Raw genomic sequence first — 18,711 nt, forward strand, 5'->3', positions numbered from 1 at the left:
CTTCAAGGACAAATGATCTCTTATTGTCCTCTTTTTGTTTTTTAAATTCCTTCTTTGATCCCTAAACTCCCTTTGATTTATTCGGAACATTGTAGAAGTCACACAGGCTTCAATACTCTCCACTCTGCAGAATGTCAAGAGTGCAGGTATGCTGAAGGTATGTGAGCATCTGGCTACTCATGGAGGCGCTTAGTGACGAGGAAGTCACTTTTCGGTGGCCACATGGGTGAGGGACAATTTCTTCCTTGTCAGCAGCAACCGCTTTCTAAAGTGTCAAGCCCTCAGGAATAGACAAAACGAAGACTCCATAGCCGTTCGCTTGGAGTTCATCCTGCCCGACACAGAGAGAAATCTCTCTCAGAAAGTACTTTTAAATACTTGCAATGAAGATAATTAGGTTAGATGATTGTGTTATTGCAGCGTGAGAAATTGGATTGAACTTGCGATGTAACATGGCTAATGAAGTGAGCTCTATTCTAGGCAGAAAAAAATAAAACGACTCCTGACTTCTTGTCAAAGTGGTGCAGCAATAGCAGGGCACTGTTGGTTTCAGGATAGCCTTGAAGGGTGCATCCCACTGTACAGTAGACATTTCAGAGACGCTTAAAAGCTTCATCAACTAATCCAACAGGTACAACCGTACAACCCTGCAAGAGGATAGAACAACGGAATGTGGTTGACGTCAACGTGGCAGGATCTAGGATCACCTGGGAGGCAGACTTCTGAGCATGTCTGTGAGGGTGTGTCTAGATTAGGTTAACTGAGGTAGGAAGCCTACCTCAAATTGTCTAGCACTGTCCCATTTGTTAGGGCCCTGGACAGAATGAACAGGAGACATGAGCTGAGGACCAGCATTCCTCATGCTTTGCCCGTGACTGGGGATGTAGTATGGCCAGCTACCTCACGTTCCTACTGCAGTACCTTCTCTGCCTTGATGGACTATAGTCTTCAGACTATGAGCCAAAAGAAATCTGTCTTTCCTTAAGTTGCCCTCTCCCCTTAATATTTTGTCACAATAAATAAAATAATGAATTCAGCATTCAATTATAAACATGATTTTTTTTTGTGGAAAATCCAGAATTATCTCTAATTCCATGATATTGCATTAAAAAAAAATTAAAAATGCCAACAATTTTCAATGAGTCTCACACCTTTCTAAATGAGGGAAGGTCTCCAGCAGATGGGTAGTTCATACTGTGATCTTAAATGGACCCATTTCTCTTTAGGTTACAATGCTTGGTGCCTTTTATAAAAAGGGGGAGATGGCAGAGAAAGGTCATGGTTGGGACATGTGATTTGGGGGCTAAGAGATATGGTCTCTTTCACAGTGCTATTTGCTATTTTGTGGCTGTCACAGTTTCTCAAACTTGAGGTCAGTGAGAACATAGTTGGACGGCGCAGTGGGGACCTGAGCTGATTTAAGAATGGTGGCTTCCCGCTCCGTTCTGCATTAGTGTTCTATGCCCCTGGGTAATGGTAGGTGGTATTCCTCATGAACAGAGCGACTGCTGTGTTTCCTCAGGACCAAGACAGTTCTGCTGCGGCCTGAATCCTAACCGGATTAAAACACAGTATCAAAATCTGGGCTTACAGAATGAGAACCTTAAGCGAAGAAAGTTGGGGACTGATTTTTTTTTTTATGCCCTGCCTTTATAATTTCTGTGCAATAGCCACATTGCTAAAATACCATAGGGATACATAGAAATTTTTTAGCTTTGGGAAGGAATTTTTCTACATACAATTGTATAACAAATGTTTTCTCTACATTAAATATTAAACCTATTAATTGTTATCATTCAGTTTCTTCTGTGAACTTACCTGTTGGTGATCCTGAGCTTCAGAAAGTAATATATGATATTATGAGTAGCTGAATAACCTTTATTTTATATACTTTATTTTATATACATATTTATCTCTCCTATGGGAGTCATAGTATAATTTTATTTTCAAACAGCTTTTAAGAACATATGATAAATAAAAAGTGCGTATAGCCTTAAAAAGTATTCCTGAGCTGCATCTATATCAGAGACAGTCGCATCTAGCTTAGAAATGGAAATATTTTATATAAAAGCCAATAAATGGCTTTTCAAAATTACCTCCAGTCTTACCCACCAGCCTAGGCTGTGGTCACATATTCTTCAGAAGATTTATCTTTAACAGTTTGGTCCCGGGAATGAAGTACTTATTTGATTTATTTTTATTTTTAAATTTATCTACTAGATGGGATAGGTTAACAATTTAAAATATATTTTTCACTAGGACTTTTTAATGAGAACAGTGTGTCCCTGTGTCTATATTTCCAAATCTAAAACACACCGAGGGGGAATGGAGAGATGACTCCGTGTTTAAGAGCACTGGCTGCTCTTCCAGAGGACCCAGGTTTGCTTCTCAGCACCCACATGGTGGCTCCCAACTGTAACTACAGTTTGGGGGGACTCGACACCCTCTTCTGGCCTCTGAGAGTACCAGGCATGCACAGGATGCACAGACATACACGTAGGCAAATATACATATAAAGTGAAAAAATAATCACAAAATAACTGACAGGGAGGTTAGTGTGTTATGAAGGGGAATATGCTTAAAGTACATTATATACTTGCAGGAATGTGGCTTTACAAAACTCTGTATGACAAAATAAAAAATGTCTAAATACATAATAAGGAATCACAAACGTGAGGGTAGGTCTTCTTGATAGATTCTGTGGTGCTGAGACCAGGAATCTTAACATTCTGTACATTGGCAAAGCCCATATATAAAGCACTGGTTTTTATAGTTAAAGTAATAATAATAATGATGATGATGATGATGATGATGATGATGATGATGATGATGATGATGATAATAATAATAATAATAATAATAATAAGGACTGAGTTACATGTGATAAGGGATAGGCAAAAAGAACAAATAACATTCAACATTCTAAAACAACTCCCCCCCAAAACAAAAACAAAACCAAACCAGCACAAAGGCACATGCCATTTTACTAAACGTTTGGGGATTTATCAGCATGTCACCTGTTGGAAAGTTAATGGCCTCTGGACACATTTTAGTAAAATAGAGTGTATTAGTTACTCTTTTTCTTGATATAATAAAATACTATGATCAAAAGCTACTTCCAGAGGAAAGAATTTATTTTGGCTTCTTTTTTGTTTGTTTGTTTGTTTGTTTTCGTGTGTTTGTTTTGTTTTTGAGACAGAGTTTTTCTGTGTAGCCCTGGCTGTCCTGGAACTCATTCTGTAGACCAGGCTTGCATCAAACTCAGAAATCCTCCTGCCTCTGCCTCCCAAGTGCTGGGATTAAAGGCGTGCACCACCACCGTCCAACTATTTTGGCTTCTAACAGAGAGCTAGATCTCCATTTCTGCAGGGATGAATGGTATCAGGAAGTAGAGAGGCAGCAAGCAAGGAAATGGGGCCAGGCTCTGAACCGTCAAACCCACCCCAGTGATAGATTTTTTAAAGCAAGGCTATACCCTCTAAAGTTTCCAAACACTCCCCCAAAGCACCAACAACTGGTGCTCAAATATGTGAGGCCAAGGAGGATGCTGCAATATAGAGTGATTACTTTAATAATTCAAAATAATTAGCTACCAGTGATTAGCAAGACTGGCCTCATATTGATAATGGATATTGTCTGTCTTGTTTCTTAATTTCCATCTTGAGGCATTACTGTTACTGCAGAGTTGGAGACACCTTGTATCCTGGGGTGGCAAACTCCAGTGGGAGTCTGATGGGTCCCTCAGTAGTTTTCATGGCTCTTCAATGCTCTTTGAGGTTGGGAAGTACAAACATGTTGGTTTTAGTGCTTGGGAACATTGAAATGTACTGTTAATTTTCAACTTAACAGAATCTCAATTCACACAGGAGATAGGCTGTGGGCATGCCTGCCAGGAGATTATCTTGTTTGTTTGTTTGTTTGTTTGTTTGTTTTGAGGCAGGTCGTGTTTGTTTTGTTTTTCAAGACAGGGCTTTTCTGTGTAGTCCTGGCTGTCCTGGAACTCACTCTTTATATTAGGCTGGCCTCGAACTCAGAGACCAGCCTGCCTCTGCCTCCCAAGAGTGCTGGAATTAAAAGTGTGCACCACCTCTGCCTGGCAAGATTATTTTGTTGGTTTTGTTCAGGTCAAAAGAGGTAAACGTTATAGGTGGCACCATTCCCTGGCTGGCATCCCGGGCTGTAATAAATGGAGGAATGGAGCCGAGTGACCACTTGCATCCGTCCTGTGTTGCTTCCTGATCTTGACTTTGATGGGACCTGCTGCTGTAAGCTGACTTGATATTCTTAACCATGATGGATCATACCTTGAACTGTCAGCCAGAAAAAAGACCCTTTCTCCCTTAAGCTGTGTTTGTCTTGGGATCTCACAAAAAAAGGAAAAAGGAACTCAAATAGGAAAGCTGGGTGAACATGTTTGTTTGCAAAGGGTTATAAGGCTGTCACAGGTCATTTCCCACAATGAGTCTCCACCAGAGGCTGTACTCACAGTCACCTCTGGTCACATGGAACTCATTCCTTTCTGGGCAGCTCCTTTTTCCTGCTTCTCTGGCAGATGTTTGTGATCTTACTGAACTGAAGTTCTGCCTTCCTGACATTTTTTTTCTCTGTCTCAATCACACTTCAAAGCCTTACAGCTGTTTAGAATGTAACCACAGTCTTCTCTCATAAGGATTTACATCCTTCAGAGAGCTGAAGACTCTCTTTCCTTGCTGTAAACAAGTGTTTCTCTCTGCTTTCCTCCAGGCACCAAAGTCTCAGTGGCTCAGATAGTTCACGTACATCCAAAGATTTTCATTTTCCTATCTTCCGATCTTCAATTATGTTTTTAACTTTTATGCGAATGAGTGTTTAGCCTGCACTCATGTATGTGCACCATGCGTATGCTTGGTGTTCCCCGAGGCCAGAAGAGGGCATTAGATTCCATGGTACCTGAGTTAAAGATAGTTATGAGCCACCATATTGGTATGGTTGGAATTGAGCTCCGGTCCTCTGTCAGCTCAGTGAATGCTCCTAACCTGGAGCCATCTCTCCAGCTCCATTTATTAAAATATTTTATGCATGCCGGTGATTTTACGTTTCTTAAGCTTTAGGCACATATTATTTCATTTCTATGACCGTTTCTCAGGAGCCATGCTCTCACTTTGGGGCCTTTGAGGTTGTAATGCTCTCTGTTGAGAACACTTTGCTATTTCTTCTTTCCTCTTCTTCTTCTTCTTCTTCTTCTTCTTCTTCTTCTTCTTCTTCTTCTTCTTCTTCTTCTTCTTCTTCTTCTTCTTCTTCTTCTTCTTCTTCTTCTTCTTCTTCTTCTTCTTCTTCTTCTTCTTCTTCTTCTTCTCCTCCTCCTCCTCCTCCTCCTCCTCCTCCTCCTCCTCCTCCTTCTTCTTCTTCTTCTTCTTCTTCTTCAAAGGCTTCCACTCTGATGTTCCTGCCCAGGAAAACACTTTCCACATCTACCACTTCAGCTTCTCCCAGCTTTAGATTTTTTACTGTGGTAATTTGCTGTATTGACTTACTGATCATTCTGGATCATTTCGTTTTACTTACACACAGGTTAAACAATTTGAATACATAAGTAAGGCAAATGCGTTTGAACCTTTTTTTTTTTTAAACTTATCACAGCATCCCTGTCTAACAGACAGTGAATAGTGATGTGTGAGACCCACAGTGGAGCTGTTTCCCTTGATAATTCTTTTTATGTATCTTTCCATTTTTGACACTTTCCATAAAATATTTGTCTGTATATTTTCAAAGAATAAATCAAATGTTCTCCTGCATTTTATTGTGTGTGTGTTGGGGGATGTTGAACATTTAGCTTTATGTTAAATGGTCTGTCTGTGTGACAGAAATTTACAAAATAGGTTTGAACAATTTTGTGGGCTTCAGACTGTTGGCAGAATGAATATATGGGGAGGTAGTAAAAGTGTGGATTTGTCGATTACACCCTCTGGAATTTGGTTTAGTCTATCTGTGGTATGATCCCAGAATCTATTTTTAATTCATCCTGATGCTTAAGGCCTTGACCTTATCTTAAGACCTCACAAAGAGAACGAGAGGCTGCAGAATGCTCAGCTCTATGTGCAACACATTTACTGCACCCACTCCCCAAAGCTCTGGGATCCTTGTATTAGAAGGAGCAGAAAGATAACAAGGGCCAGAGGTGGTGGGTGCTCCAAGGAAAGAATATCTTCTGGATGCTGCGGGGCAGGTTCAGGGGAGAGATTGGAGTGAGGGAGGGAAAGAGACGGGAGAAGGGGGCAGGAGAGGGAGAGGGTGAACTACTGAGTGCAAATCAATCAATCAATCAATCAATCATGATTGGAATGGTCGGGATGAGGTGTTCTCCATAAGGCTAAGGCATTTGGATACTTGGTTTCATTGATGCCTGTTTGGGGAGGGCTAGGAGGTATAGCCTTGGCATGGAAACTATGTCCATGGGGGTTGGCTTTGAAGATTCGTAAGACATGTGGCACTTTTCACTAGTTGTCTCTGCATTGTGCTTGGTGTTTTAAGATACAAGGTCTCAGCTGCTGCTTCAGCTGCCATGCCTGGCAGCTGCCACGCTTCCTGCCAGGATGGCAATGGTCTGTTATCCCGCTGCAACCTTCAGCCCCAAACAACCCTCCCTTTTGTTAATTGCTTGGTCATGGTTTTATCGCAGCAATAGATGAGTATCTAAGACCATAGCTTTTCGTGATCTTGCTGCGAGGTCACTCGAATGCGTGCTAGTCCAAGTACTTTTAAAAACTTATTTACTTTGTTTCCCACACTGACTCAGACTTGCCTAAGCCAAGAAAAGGCGCAAAGCATCTTGACGTGAGATGTGATGCACAACAGATTTGAGCTCCTCACTTGGTGTTTCTATTTGGCATGTTCGTGGTGACAGTTCAAGGTTGCCCAAGACCCAAATATCAGTATTGTCAAGACTGAGTAGGTGAGAAAAACTCAAAATCCATTGTGCGGTTTTCCCAAATACACATATCACGATGTCTTCATTGTCTGTTAAAAAGTAAAGTGTCTTATTAGAAGCGTATCAAGAGCCTTGATTAGAATGTCTATCTACCCAGGGTGTGGAGGGTAAGGAGTTAGTGTGGGGGCTGCTGGTGCTCACACAATAGTGGCGTTTGTTTTTCATTTTTGAATTTATTTATTTATTTATTTTTCTTTTACATGAATGAGTTTATTGTCTGATAACTGGTGTGTGTGTGTGTGTGTGTGTGTGCATGTGTGTGTGCATGCATGCATGCTTTGTGGTCATGGAGGCCAGAAGAGGGTGTCAGATTATTTGGAGCTGGAATAAAGTTAAGAATGGTTGTCTGCTGCCATGGGAGTGCTGGGAACAGAATCTGGGTCCCCTGCAAAAGCAGTAAGTGCTCTTAGTCCCCCAGCCATCTCTTCAGTTCAGACATTTGTTTCGTTTTGCTTTTCTATAAAGGCTTTCAAGAAAAAGAATACACCCTTTCACAGTTTTGAGTGACAGTGAAAAAAAATCTCTGTACCTTGTGTAGGAATGAGAAGAAGTGGAAACAGTTCCCTCTCTTAAGAAGGATTCAGCCGCCTGGCAGTGGTAGCGCATGCCTTTAATCCCAGCGTTTGGGAGGCAGAGGCAGGTGGATTTCTGAGTTCGAGGTCAGCCTGGTCTACAGAGTGAGTTCCAGGACAGCCAGGGCTACACAGAGAAACCCTGTCTCGGAAAACAAAAACAAAAACAAAAAAAAAAAAGGATTCAGCCCCATGACTTAGGATGCCTAATGCCTACTCTGTGCCAAAGGCTTTGTGGCTCTTGGCTTGTTATTTTAAACGAAGGCTATGGTCCCATTTGAAAGGGAGAAAATGCCGTTATTAACCCACATCTTACTTACTCTAGGGCAGGCTTTCTCCGCCTTAGCACCTTGGAGATTCTTTGTTATGACAGCTGTCCTGGGTATTAAAGAAGGTTTCTCAGTGTCCTTCACCTCCAAGTCACAAGATACTAGTGCCAATCAGAGAGCTTCCAGACTCTACCAAATGTTCTCTGAGAAAGAGAATTTGTCCACCTTTGAGACCCACCGCTGAAGGATCAGAGAGCAGCCAGAGCTCTAAAGTGAGGCACAGAGACAGCGGGACCGTGCCATGTGGAGCAGAGCACAGGCCTGGATGGGGGAGATGAGGCAAGGTCTGGAAACACTGAGGACTTGGTGGCGTGCTACCCTGGGGGCATCATTTAGCATCTCTGTAAATGGAAAGGATTTTGGAGCAGTCCTGAGCCAGGTTCGAAGTATGCCTCTCTGCCTTGCTCTACTTGTATGCAGATAACCGACTTAGTTATTCTCAATCTCCATTATTGGTCCTGAAGGATAGGGAGATTCTGAAAATCTGTGTGTAAGTTCCACGGAAGCCCCGAGTGTGCCCCTGACACCCAGCAGCTGGTCAGCGACCTTTGCTTCTTTCTAAACATGCGTGCCAGGTCTTTACATGATCTTGATTTTATAAGCTGGAAGAAACATTTGTAGAGAAACAAAGCCAGAAGCACACATTGTTTGCTTTGCATTCAGTATTTGACCAGTGTCTGAGCTGCTCTGGGTACCATTATTTGTATTAAATCCAAGGATCAATGCATTGAATAAGATAATTGTCATTTATGTATTACAAGGCACCTTGAGTATTTATTTATTGTATGTATATGTATGTATGTGTCTCTGTGTGTAGGTATGGAAGGTGTGAGTGAACATGTGTTCATGTACATGTGAAGGCCAAAGGACAGGCTTGGCTGTCATTCCTCAGGTGCCACCCAGCTTGTTTTATAAGATAGGGTTCACTGTTGGTTTGGAACTCAGTGAGTTGAGGTGAGGTTGCCTGGCCAGTGTATGCCAGGACGTGCCTTCCTCCACCACCTCAGGATTGGGGTCACCAGAACACATCAGCTGGGAGTTATATCTCAGAGCTTTATGTTTGCAAGGTCATCATGGTGTTGACTGAGCTATTACCCCCCCCCCCAGTCTCTAAAAATGACAGTTTCTCAATAAGTCACAATGAGAAGCTTGGTCATTAGGAAGAAGTGTCATTGGATCCAGCATCCTAAAACTTTGATAGAATAAGAGCAATTTTTAGATGATATAATTATTGTATAAATTTGGAGGAGAGAATCAATAGTATTTCCTCTTAGCTACTACAAAATCCCCAAGTCCTCAGCCTTCACTCCTTAGTGATGGAGAGTGGGGAAGAACAGAACTCAGCGCTTGAAGACATCTCGCGGGGGTTTTCCCACCTGCCTTCCTTTATTGGTTTGCCATAGATTCACGTGGAAGCTCAGCTGTTCTGATATGTAAGGTGAGCCGCCCCTCCCCTTCACATATCTCACTAGGCCATTGTGAATTCATGATCACGAGAGCAATTCGTGAAATAGAAACTGCTCGTTGTCTCTAAGGCTTGGTTTGCTGCTGGCGCTCACTATAAAGAATTATAAAGGTGACGGAAGTGGCTCGTGCAGGTGTGGGAGGTGTGTGGGCTCTCTGCGCTGTGTGCTAGTCAGATGTAATGCTCCCTTCTGCACTGCACCTCCTACACTCTCTTCTCCCTTCTCTTGCCTCTATGGGCAAACAAGAGAGTCCATTGGTCTGAATGGAAGGCCCTGGGCTTGTCTTTACTCCATTGTCATTCGCTATCCAGTGTGTGTGTGTGTGTGTATGTGTGTGTGTGTGGGTGTGTATGTGTGTGTATGTGTACGTGTGTGTGTATGTTTGTGTGTACGTGTGTGTACGTGTGTGTATATGTGTGTATATGTGTGTGTATGTGTGTATGTGTGTGTATGAGTATATATGTGTGTGTACATGTGTGTGTATGTGTGTGTATGTGTGTGTATGTGTGTGTATGTGTATGTATGTGTATGTGTGTGTACACGTGTGTGTATGTGTTTGTATGTGTATGTGTGTGAGTATGTGTGTGTATGTGTGTATATGTGTGTGTATGTGTGTGCATGTGTGTATGTGTATGTGTATGTGGGTGTATGTGTGTATATGTGTACATGTGTGTGTATGTGTGTGTATGTGTGTGTATGTGTATGTGTGTGTATGTGTGTGTACACGTGTGTGTATGTGTTTGTATGTGTGTGTATGTGTGTATATGTGTGTGTATGTGTGTGCATATGTGTATGTGTATGTGTATGTGGGTGTATGTGTGTATATGTGTACATGTATGTGTATGTGTGTGTATATGTATGTATGTGTGTATGTGTATGTGTGTGTACATGTGTGTATGTGTATATGTGTGTGCGTGTGTGTACATGTATGTGTGTATGTGTGTGTCTATGTGTGTGTATGTTTGTATGTGTGCGTATGTGTGTGTATATGTGTGTATGTGTATATGTGTGCATGTACATGTGTATATGTGTGTGTATATGTGTGTGTACATAATGTGCGTACTTGTGAGTATGTATGTGTGTGTATGTGTGTGTATGTGTGTGTATGTGTGTGTGTGTGTGTGTGTGTATGTGTATCAAAGTTCAGTGATACCCCAAAGATGGCTGTGTGAGCAGAGTGTTTAGTGACTGGGGAGTCTACATAATTTTCACTGACCACTCCTCCCTCTTGAAGGGACACAGTGATATATTTGTATTGCTTTGTTTCACCAGATAGCTTTCCCAGTTTATTTAACTCTGGAGTTCCTTTCTCTCCTACAGGTAAGTCCTCCCAGTACCTCTCTAGCCATCGCCCTGGGACACAAGACAGGAAAGTGGCTGCTCTCAGGCTCCCAGAGGTACTCTCTCCTCTAGGCTTCCCAGACACAGCATGATGGAAAGCTGCTGAGTTAGGGCTTGAACTCTCAGGTGGGGTGAAGTTTTTTGGTGAGGCACGTGTTCTTACTTTAGGGATGAGACCTGGCCCTCTTTATTTCCAGCCTAGGATTTCAACTGCATTTATACACTGACCGCTGAAGCTATAACCTTACCCACCATCACAGGAAACGTCACAGCATGTGTGCATGTGGCATAACTCTGCCCTCAGATCCCCAGGAAGCCAGACAGTGGAGTAGGCACTTTGTGTGCAGTGCAGGCTTTGCAAGAGCAGTGGTAATTCTGTGGGAACCTCACATGGCAGGCAACACTTGCCTCTCCAAGGGTGGGTAGATATATACAGAAAGAGAAGAAAGAAGATGCTCTCGGGGAAGGAGCAGTATTAACCAAATCCTGCTGGTTGTCGCTTACCGCAAAAGTGGAGCCTGACTAGATGCAGACGGACCACACACAGATGGTTCTTCTGCCTCTCTGTCATGGCCATGTGGACAGAGGCAGCTTAGTGACTTTTCTGTAACTTAGTTTTAAGGACAGGTGGTTTGTGATGTGAGTTTTCAGTTCCACAAAGGTATACAAGAAGATCTGTATAGCTATGATGTTGGCCACTTTTCTTATAGTAATCAGTAAATATCATGAGATGTTTCCTACTTCATTGTAAAACAGGCTCTGTGTTCGAACATGTTGCCCAAGTGTAGGCTAATGTGCTTTCTGAGCCCATGTGCAGCTGTGTTTGCTCAGCATGTTGGTTGAATGAGATAAAGTTCTGAGGTAGTTCATTAGGATTTATCCCATTGTAAGTCATGGAGCATCTACGTAATGGATGGATTGTGCTGACATGGTCTCCAGGGCTCCTTCTGACTACAGGAGCAAGATGCCTTGTACCAAATGCTTAACATAGCATGAGGAGACTTTTTGTCCTGGTGACATCACTTGGGGCAGCTCTGTTGAAGGTGAAGACACAGGAGTCTTTTGTGCTACTTGCTCGTTCCTTCAGACATACCAGGTTTCAGCAGGTCCCCAGTACTTCCAGGAATGAAACATTCTCTTTCTTTTTACTGAGGTTCCAAGAATCAAAAATTCAGTGTTTCAAGCAGGCTGGTGTAGTGCTGTACCCATGGGCCACACTCCACGCCCATAAGAGCGTGTGTGTTTGCTAGGAAATGAAAGGACGATGAAGCTTTCTATCAGGGTCAGACACAGATTAACACTTCTGTGACCACTTTAGATTGTGACAGTTCAAAATGCTTTCATGTCACGTTGTAACTAATGTAGGAATTGGAAGATAAGTTAGCACACAACACCCTCAGACTGCTTGGATCTTAGAATGTCTTGGTGATTATAAGGTATTGACAAGTAATTAAATATCACTCGTTACTATTACACAATGACCTTTATTTTTGAGTTGTTACTTATAAGTGGTGAACTCAAACTCCATCAGGATTATGGGTGTAGAATTTAGAGCTGCTCGGTTTTGAATGACTTGGGTGTAGAAAACATTTCAGGCTCTTTACAAAGAACAAACAATTTCCTGAGCACTAAGATAGAATTTGTTATCTCTATAGTAAGTTTAACCTCAGACATATCTTTATAAAAAATCAACTTGGGTATTTTGGATGTGTGCAATAAGCAATTGTAGTTCATGCTTTCTTTGCTGAGGGTCTGGGATGAGGAGAGTAGCTAGCACGGATGGGGTGAGGGGTGAGGGGTAGATGTAACTTTGTTTTCTTCAAACCTTACTATTAATGATGGTTCTTAAATACTGAAACCTCCTTAGTAGCCTACCACCCACCAGAGGTAGTGGGAAAGAGAGGATATGGAGGAGAGAGGGGGAAGTGGACCTGTTTAGAAAAGTTCTTTAGAGCAATTCCCATCTGTGTTGTCTGGAAATTGACAATTCAGTTCATAGGTTAGCAGGCATCTAGATCCACTCGGAAACACTTCATGGATACACTAGCAATCCAGTTCAGTAGAGTCAGCTTAGCAACAGCAGTCACATGACCTAGCAGAGACAGCCAGGCCTCAGCCTTGGCACAAGCCAGCAAGAGGGACCCACAGGATCGCCAGAAGAAGTTCTTGACTGTGCCTCTCTCAGGGAAGTGGAGATCAGAGACGACAAGGGACCCACAGGCGTTGCACAGCTAGCTGTACCAGCAAGCCAAGCTCTGTCTTGGTCACTCTGTGGACCCTCCAAACATCACGTGTCCTCCACGTGCCTTGCCTCAACATGAATCTTGCCTCAGCACAGGTTTTGCCTCAGGATCAATTTTGCCTCAGTATGGGTCTCCAATCAGCCTGAGTCCTCAGAAGTGGCAAGAAACTACAGCACACCACCAGAAGGTTTTTGGTGCATTTCTCTCTATGGTATCTTGACAAATGCAGCTCAACTACGCAATGTAAGGCAGACCAGTACATGTGTGTTGTTAGCAAAGAATCCTCCATCACATGTCCTTTCACATGCTTGTGTTAGCAGAACATCCTCTCTCCTGTGTCTGCTTCAAGGAAACGTTCCTTCATGAGTCGGCCTTAGCCTTTCACACCTACATCCAGTTTAACAAAACGTTTCTTCACGTGTTTGCCCACGTGTTTGCCTCAGTAAAACACCATCCAACTGACTTTCCAAAGAACCCTTAAGTTTCCACTTTGGTAGGGGTGGGGGGTTGTAGGAGTGGGGTGGGGGGTTGTAAGGATGGGGTGGCGTGGCCTTTTCTGCTGAGCCCTGTCGGCCTTGAGCATAGTTTCAGAACCACGTTCTGCTGCTGATTTTCTAAGGTGGTGCATAGAATTTCTGTGTCCACTCCATTCCCATTTACAACAGAGGAAAGACACATTGGTAGCTGGCTCCCATGATGCCCTAAATAAACACAAACAAATTAACACAACAGGAATTGCAGTGTTAAACCTGTTGTCTGTGCTTGCTGCAGAGAAGAGCTAGGAACTAAACTGTGTGAAGAGTTCAGTCTCCTTTAGGCAGAACACACTCTGTTCTTTTAGGAACCCGTCCCATGGCTGCATGATATGGATGCACTGATGACTTTCCGTAAAGCTTCCTTGTGAGACGCAGTCTGATCTGCACCTCATTTTGAAGGAGGTGCTGTGTGGTACTCACTTCATTGCCTTGGCTGGGTATCACAGCCTTTCTAGCCCTGCTGCTTTTCTTATCTTCAAAGATACTCGGGGTGCAGATGGAGCCATTGTAGCCATTTTTAAGGACAGCTTCAAAGGCGGTGGGTAACATTATTCAGCTCCTTCGCTGTTGTATGATTAAAACTAACACCTGACTCCAGACCTTTTTCCTCATTCCAAACTGAGTTTCCAATCCTGATGATTCCTTGAGTCTTGAGCTCCCCTGGCCCCACATATCTGTCTCTATCCCTGTCCCTCTCCCCTTCTATGTCTCTTGTTCTACTCATTCCCCTGGCAGGGTCTTGCTATATAGCCACAGTAGGCCTCAAAATCACAAGTCTATTATAACTTCTGCTTATAGGTGTATGCCACCATGCCTGCTCATGAGCATTCTCATTGCTCCCTCTCCTAAATATTTACTACTACTACTACTACTACTACTACTACTATTAAGATATGTTTGTTTTATGCAGGTATGTGTATGCTCATGATGGGTCTAGGTACACAAGGAAGCCAGAGGTATTGTGTTTCCCTGAAGTTGGCTTTATAAAAAGTTGTGAGCTACCAACAAGGATACTGGGATGTGAACTTGGGTCTCTGCAAAAGCACCATGTACTCTTAACTGCAGAATCATTGCTCCATCCATCCCCATTTTCTTTCAAAACTTCACTCTGTATATTGTGATTGTGCACATGTGAGCCAGGGCGCGTGCGTGCATGTGTGCATAGGAAGACACCATGTGTGTTCGTTCCTCAATCACTCCCCATGTTACATTTAGAGACAGAGTTTCACACAGGGCTCTCTGGCTGGCCACCAATCCCCAGGAACTTCCCTCTTCCGCGGGATTATAGCTATGCATTAGCATCCCTGGCCTTTTAAGTCGGTGCTGGGGATAAAACTCAGGTCTCCATGATTGCAAGGCGAGTGCTTTACTGGTTGCACCTACTTTCCCAGTTCCAGTTCCCAGTTTGTGTAAATGCAGCATGGCGAGTTCTTGGATCCATAGCATTGAACATTCACGATCATTGATGTGTTGTGGGTCTGCGCACTGGCCGGCCATGAGGAGGATGTTACCTAGGCAACACATCCAAACTTGTCCTCTAACTGATGGTCCAGAACAGCACTGCATCCTGTGTTCAGACTGAAACTGGCTATTTCCCTTACAGTGACCATGAGCTAGTCAGGTAGATAGGAACTGAACAATACAACTGTTTTGTATTGAATCCTTAAAAACACTGTGTGTACTTTCTGTATAAGAATGTCCCGGACTGCGGTAAATTTAATTACTATTTGATGGAGCTGAAGCTACCCTTGAACTCCTGATCCCCCTGCCTCTACCTCCCACATGCTCTGATTACAGGCATGTGCCACCATGCTCGGCTCGTGTTACTGTTTTATAAATGAGATTCTCTTTCATCCTTACATATATCTTTAAATGTATCCACTACTTTTTAGCGGTAAGACATTTCCCCACAGGAAGCTCCTGTATTTCATCTAACAGAAGAATGTTCTTGAAGGAAGGTCTACCTCGCTTCCTTGCCAGTGCATGTGTCCCTGGCATCTACAGGACCACCGCCCCACTGCCCTATGTGAGGGAATGCCTGACTATACAGCGACAACAGATCTATATTGCTATGCTCTTATGAACATAGCTCTGCCTCCTATCCCAGTCTCCGTCACAGCCTGGCTCCCACCCACTGTGTTCTCCATGGGTAGCACATTGTGGTACATTTGTGCACTGCACAGTCTGTTGATAAGTGTTCAACCCTTTCCTGAGCCCCACCTTTTCTTGGCAAGTGACCCTATAAACTTGACATTGGCCTCAGGCCGTAGCCTCTCTGGTGGAGTTCTATGTCCTTTTGGCACCTGGTAGCAGCTCGCTGACCTAACTGTCTAGCATCTCTTAATTTAGCACGGAGCTCTCTCAGGTCAAGGGCATTATCTTAATGTTCCTCTAGTGCTGGTACTGAATAAGTGCATAAAATGACCAACTTAAAAAAAAAAACACAACTAGTTCTATGTCTAGTTGGGCCTAGAGGGCCTAAGCCCAGTGGAATATGCATAGCTTTTTATTTAATTGGAACTCTGTATATGCCTTAATCAAGGAGATTGATCCTACATGTCATATTGAGTAGGCAATGATACTGAAACCGTGCTAACAGGTCAAGTGGTATCTTCCATTGTCCTAGGTATGAACTGTCTATGTGGCTAAATGCAAGGAGACACAGCTCCTGCGAACTGTAGGACCCGCTACATACTTCTGGTCAGAGAGGATAGATTTTTCTGGACTCCTTCTCTACCATGTCTTTGGGACCATGGACTCCATCACTGGTCTCTAGGATTACAGTGGCTTTCATAAAAAAATAGGTCTTATTTCACTTAATTAGGACAATGACTCCGTATATGATTTTGCCCATCTGATCAGCAACAAACTGTATTCTGAGAACCCACACTGGCCTTTGTGGAAGCCCTCTACATTCGGGCTCATAGGTTGTTTGGATTCTCTAGGTACACTGAGAAAATCTCCAGCAAGAAATTCAGATAGGAGTTGCCCTAAACGTTTGCCGTTAGCCTTGCATTGCATTCTTAGCAATTTTTATTCATTAGGTCCTCAATATGTCTCAATTCAGAGAAAGAGTCATCGAGTCACGGCGTTGGGTACTTGCCACCCCAACACTTAGGAGGTTGAGGCAAGAGGACCACAAGTTGGAGGAGAACTGAGTAAGCCATTATCTAAGAACAAATTTAAACTGAAAATAGATTTAGAGCAGTGACGTCATAATTTGTTTCAATATATAATTCTTCTGGTCTTTATATTCCAAGCGCTGAAGCATGATGGATAGAGGTAACCCATCACAGATTTCTTACTTCTTGGTCACAGCACGTTTTTATATAACAAACAATACAGACAATAGAATTGCCTGTCCTCGATGGTGGAAGTTGCAAACCTGGGCTGGTTCCATGTCAGCACAGGCTAACTTACATGCCGACCACCTGGCGCTTGGTGCTTCTTTCTCATGATTTGTTTTGGATTTGATGATTTAATGACTGGTACAGGATGGGATTCCCTGCCTCAGCTGCACACTCCACCTTCCTCCCCCCTCCCCTCGCCTTATGCCCCTGTACCCCTATCCCCCAAAGCCTGAGGGAGTGATCTCTTCTCTCAGCTGCAGTTGTGCGCTCTTCTGCTCTTGTGAGCGAATGGATGAATCTTAATGTCTCTGGAGTCCATGGAAATATTTGTCCACTGAGTAATTTGCCATTCCCCTGTATTCTGAGTGGATGGAAGTCTGCTAACCTGTAACCTGAGGGGCACTGCCACTAGCTGCCTGCTCTGCGATATTTCTGCCTTAATTGAGTGTACAGGCTCTGCATTTGTGGTCAAGGGCGATGAGGAGCAAGGGAACAGTGGGTGGAGAGAAAGAATTTTAAGCATTGCCCTTGGAGGTCAATTGACTACAATATGAGGGAAAACTATTTATTAGATATTTATTACAAAAGTCAAGTATAAATATCCGTGGCACAAATTCCCATATCAGCTTCCACTAAGGACTGTGTGACTGTCGTTTGATTGGCTGTGTGGTACCCGGGGACATCAGTGATGCTCTCAAGTCTATTACCAGACATTTCAATGACAGCTTCTGTTGACATTTATCTTCTCCTTTCTCTTTGACGTGTCACAACAGTGGAAGTTAATGAAACACAGGACAGCCTGCTCTCTTCTTTGGTGGGAGGCAGGGTTGTTGGTATAGACTCGTAAAAGGTTTAAATGAAGCAGATCCTAGCGTTCCCCAGCTACCGTTCTGATGGTTTTGGCTGGAGCAAAGGAATAGTCTGAAGTAAATGTTGAATACTTACTGTTCTACCAGTTTGTGTCCACTTGGGCACTTTGAGAGATTCTTCAGAGCTACCTCAGCAACTCATTCTCTGAAGGATCCTGTCACAAGCTCCCCAACCCCTCTTCTTGGGGAGGGGATGCTGAATGCCAGGTCTTCAGGGTACTCACAGCATGCATGGGATGAAGAGGTGGGAGGAGCAGAGGATCTTCAAGGAGCTGTGGCTGACCTTCTTCTTGGGGACTGTCAGTTTATCTGTTTGAAAACAGGCTTGCTTGAACAAAACTATTTTCTACAGTTAATCATCTGAGAAAATAGGTCATAAATTAAGGTGTGACCAAGAAGCCAGTATTGATGGAGGATGAAGAACCACACACACACACACACACACACACACACACACACACACTCACACACACTCACACACACACTCACACAGTCTGCTGATGGAAATGCAAGATAGCCATCTCCCAAACAAGGAGCTCTTTGTCTGGATACTGTTTTCTAGTCTGCAAACATTTATTTATGACTAGCCTGTTAAGTTGGTGAGTAATACCATGGCCAATCGTACCTGTGAAGTTTGCCCTAAATGCAAACACCGTCCAGTACAGCTTCCAAAGCCTGCTTTTGAGCTTCTCATAGTTCGATCGTTGTGATGGTGTTTTTCTCTTTGTCCTAATTACCACTTACATCATTCCCCATCCATTCTCTGTTCTGCTGCCGAAGCTGAATGGACTCCCATCCACGTCTCTGTCACCAGGAACATGAAGTCCAGATATTCACCGGGATTGTGATACTCATTGCTGACAGAGAACACAAACATTTTAGCATTTTGTTTCTCAGGAAGAGAATGGGTGAGGACACAGACAGTCATGGGGTCAGGCACTCATCTTGTGCTACCACAATCTAGAAGACCTGCTCTTTGGCTCTCAAGGTCCCGAGAGGTTTCCTGTTTCCATGTTCCTGTTTCCTATTCCTGTTCCA

At 43.3% G+C, this 18,711-nt stretch overlaps 1 protein-coding gene across 4 annotated transcripts in view; it reads left to right on the forward strand.

The window, feature by feature from the left end:
• The window catches only part of Tnik (TRAF2 and NCK interacting kinase), a 416,591-nt gene that overhangs the window by 99,116 nt on the left and 298,764 nt on the right, over positions 1-18,711 (forward strand). The gene's annotated exons all lie outside the window — the stretch shown is intronic.

The sequence above is a fragment of the Mastomys coucha genome, unplaced genomic scaffold, assembly GCF_008632895.1.
Source record: "Mastomys coucha isolate ucsf_1 unplaced genomic scaffold, UCSF_Mcou_1 pScaffold17, whole genome shotgun sequence".
In the NCBI taxonomy this organism is placed as follows: domain Eukaryota; kingdom Metazoa; phylum Chordata; class Mammalia; order Rodentia; family Muridae; genus Mastomys; species Mastomys coucha.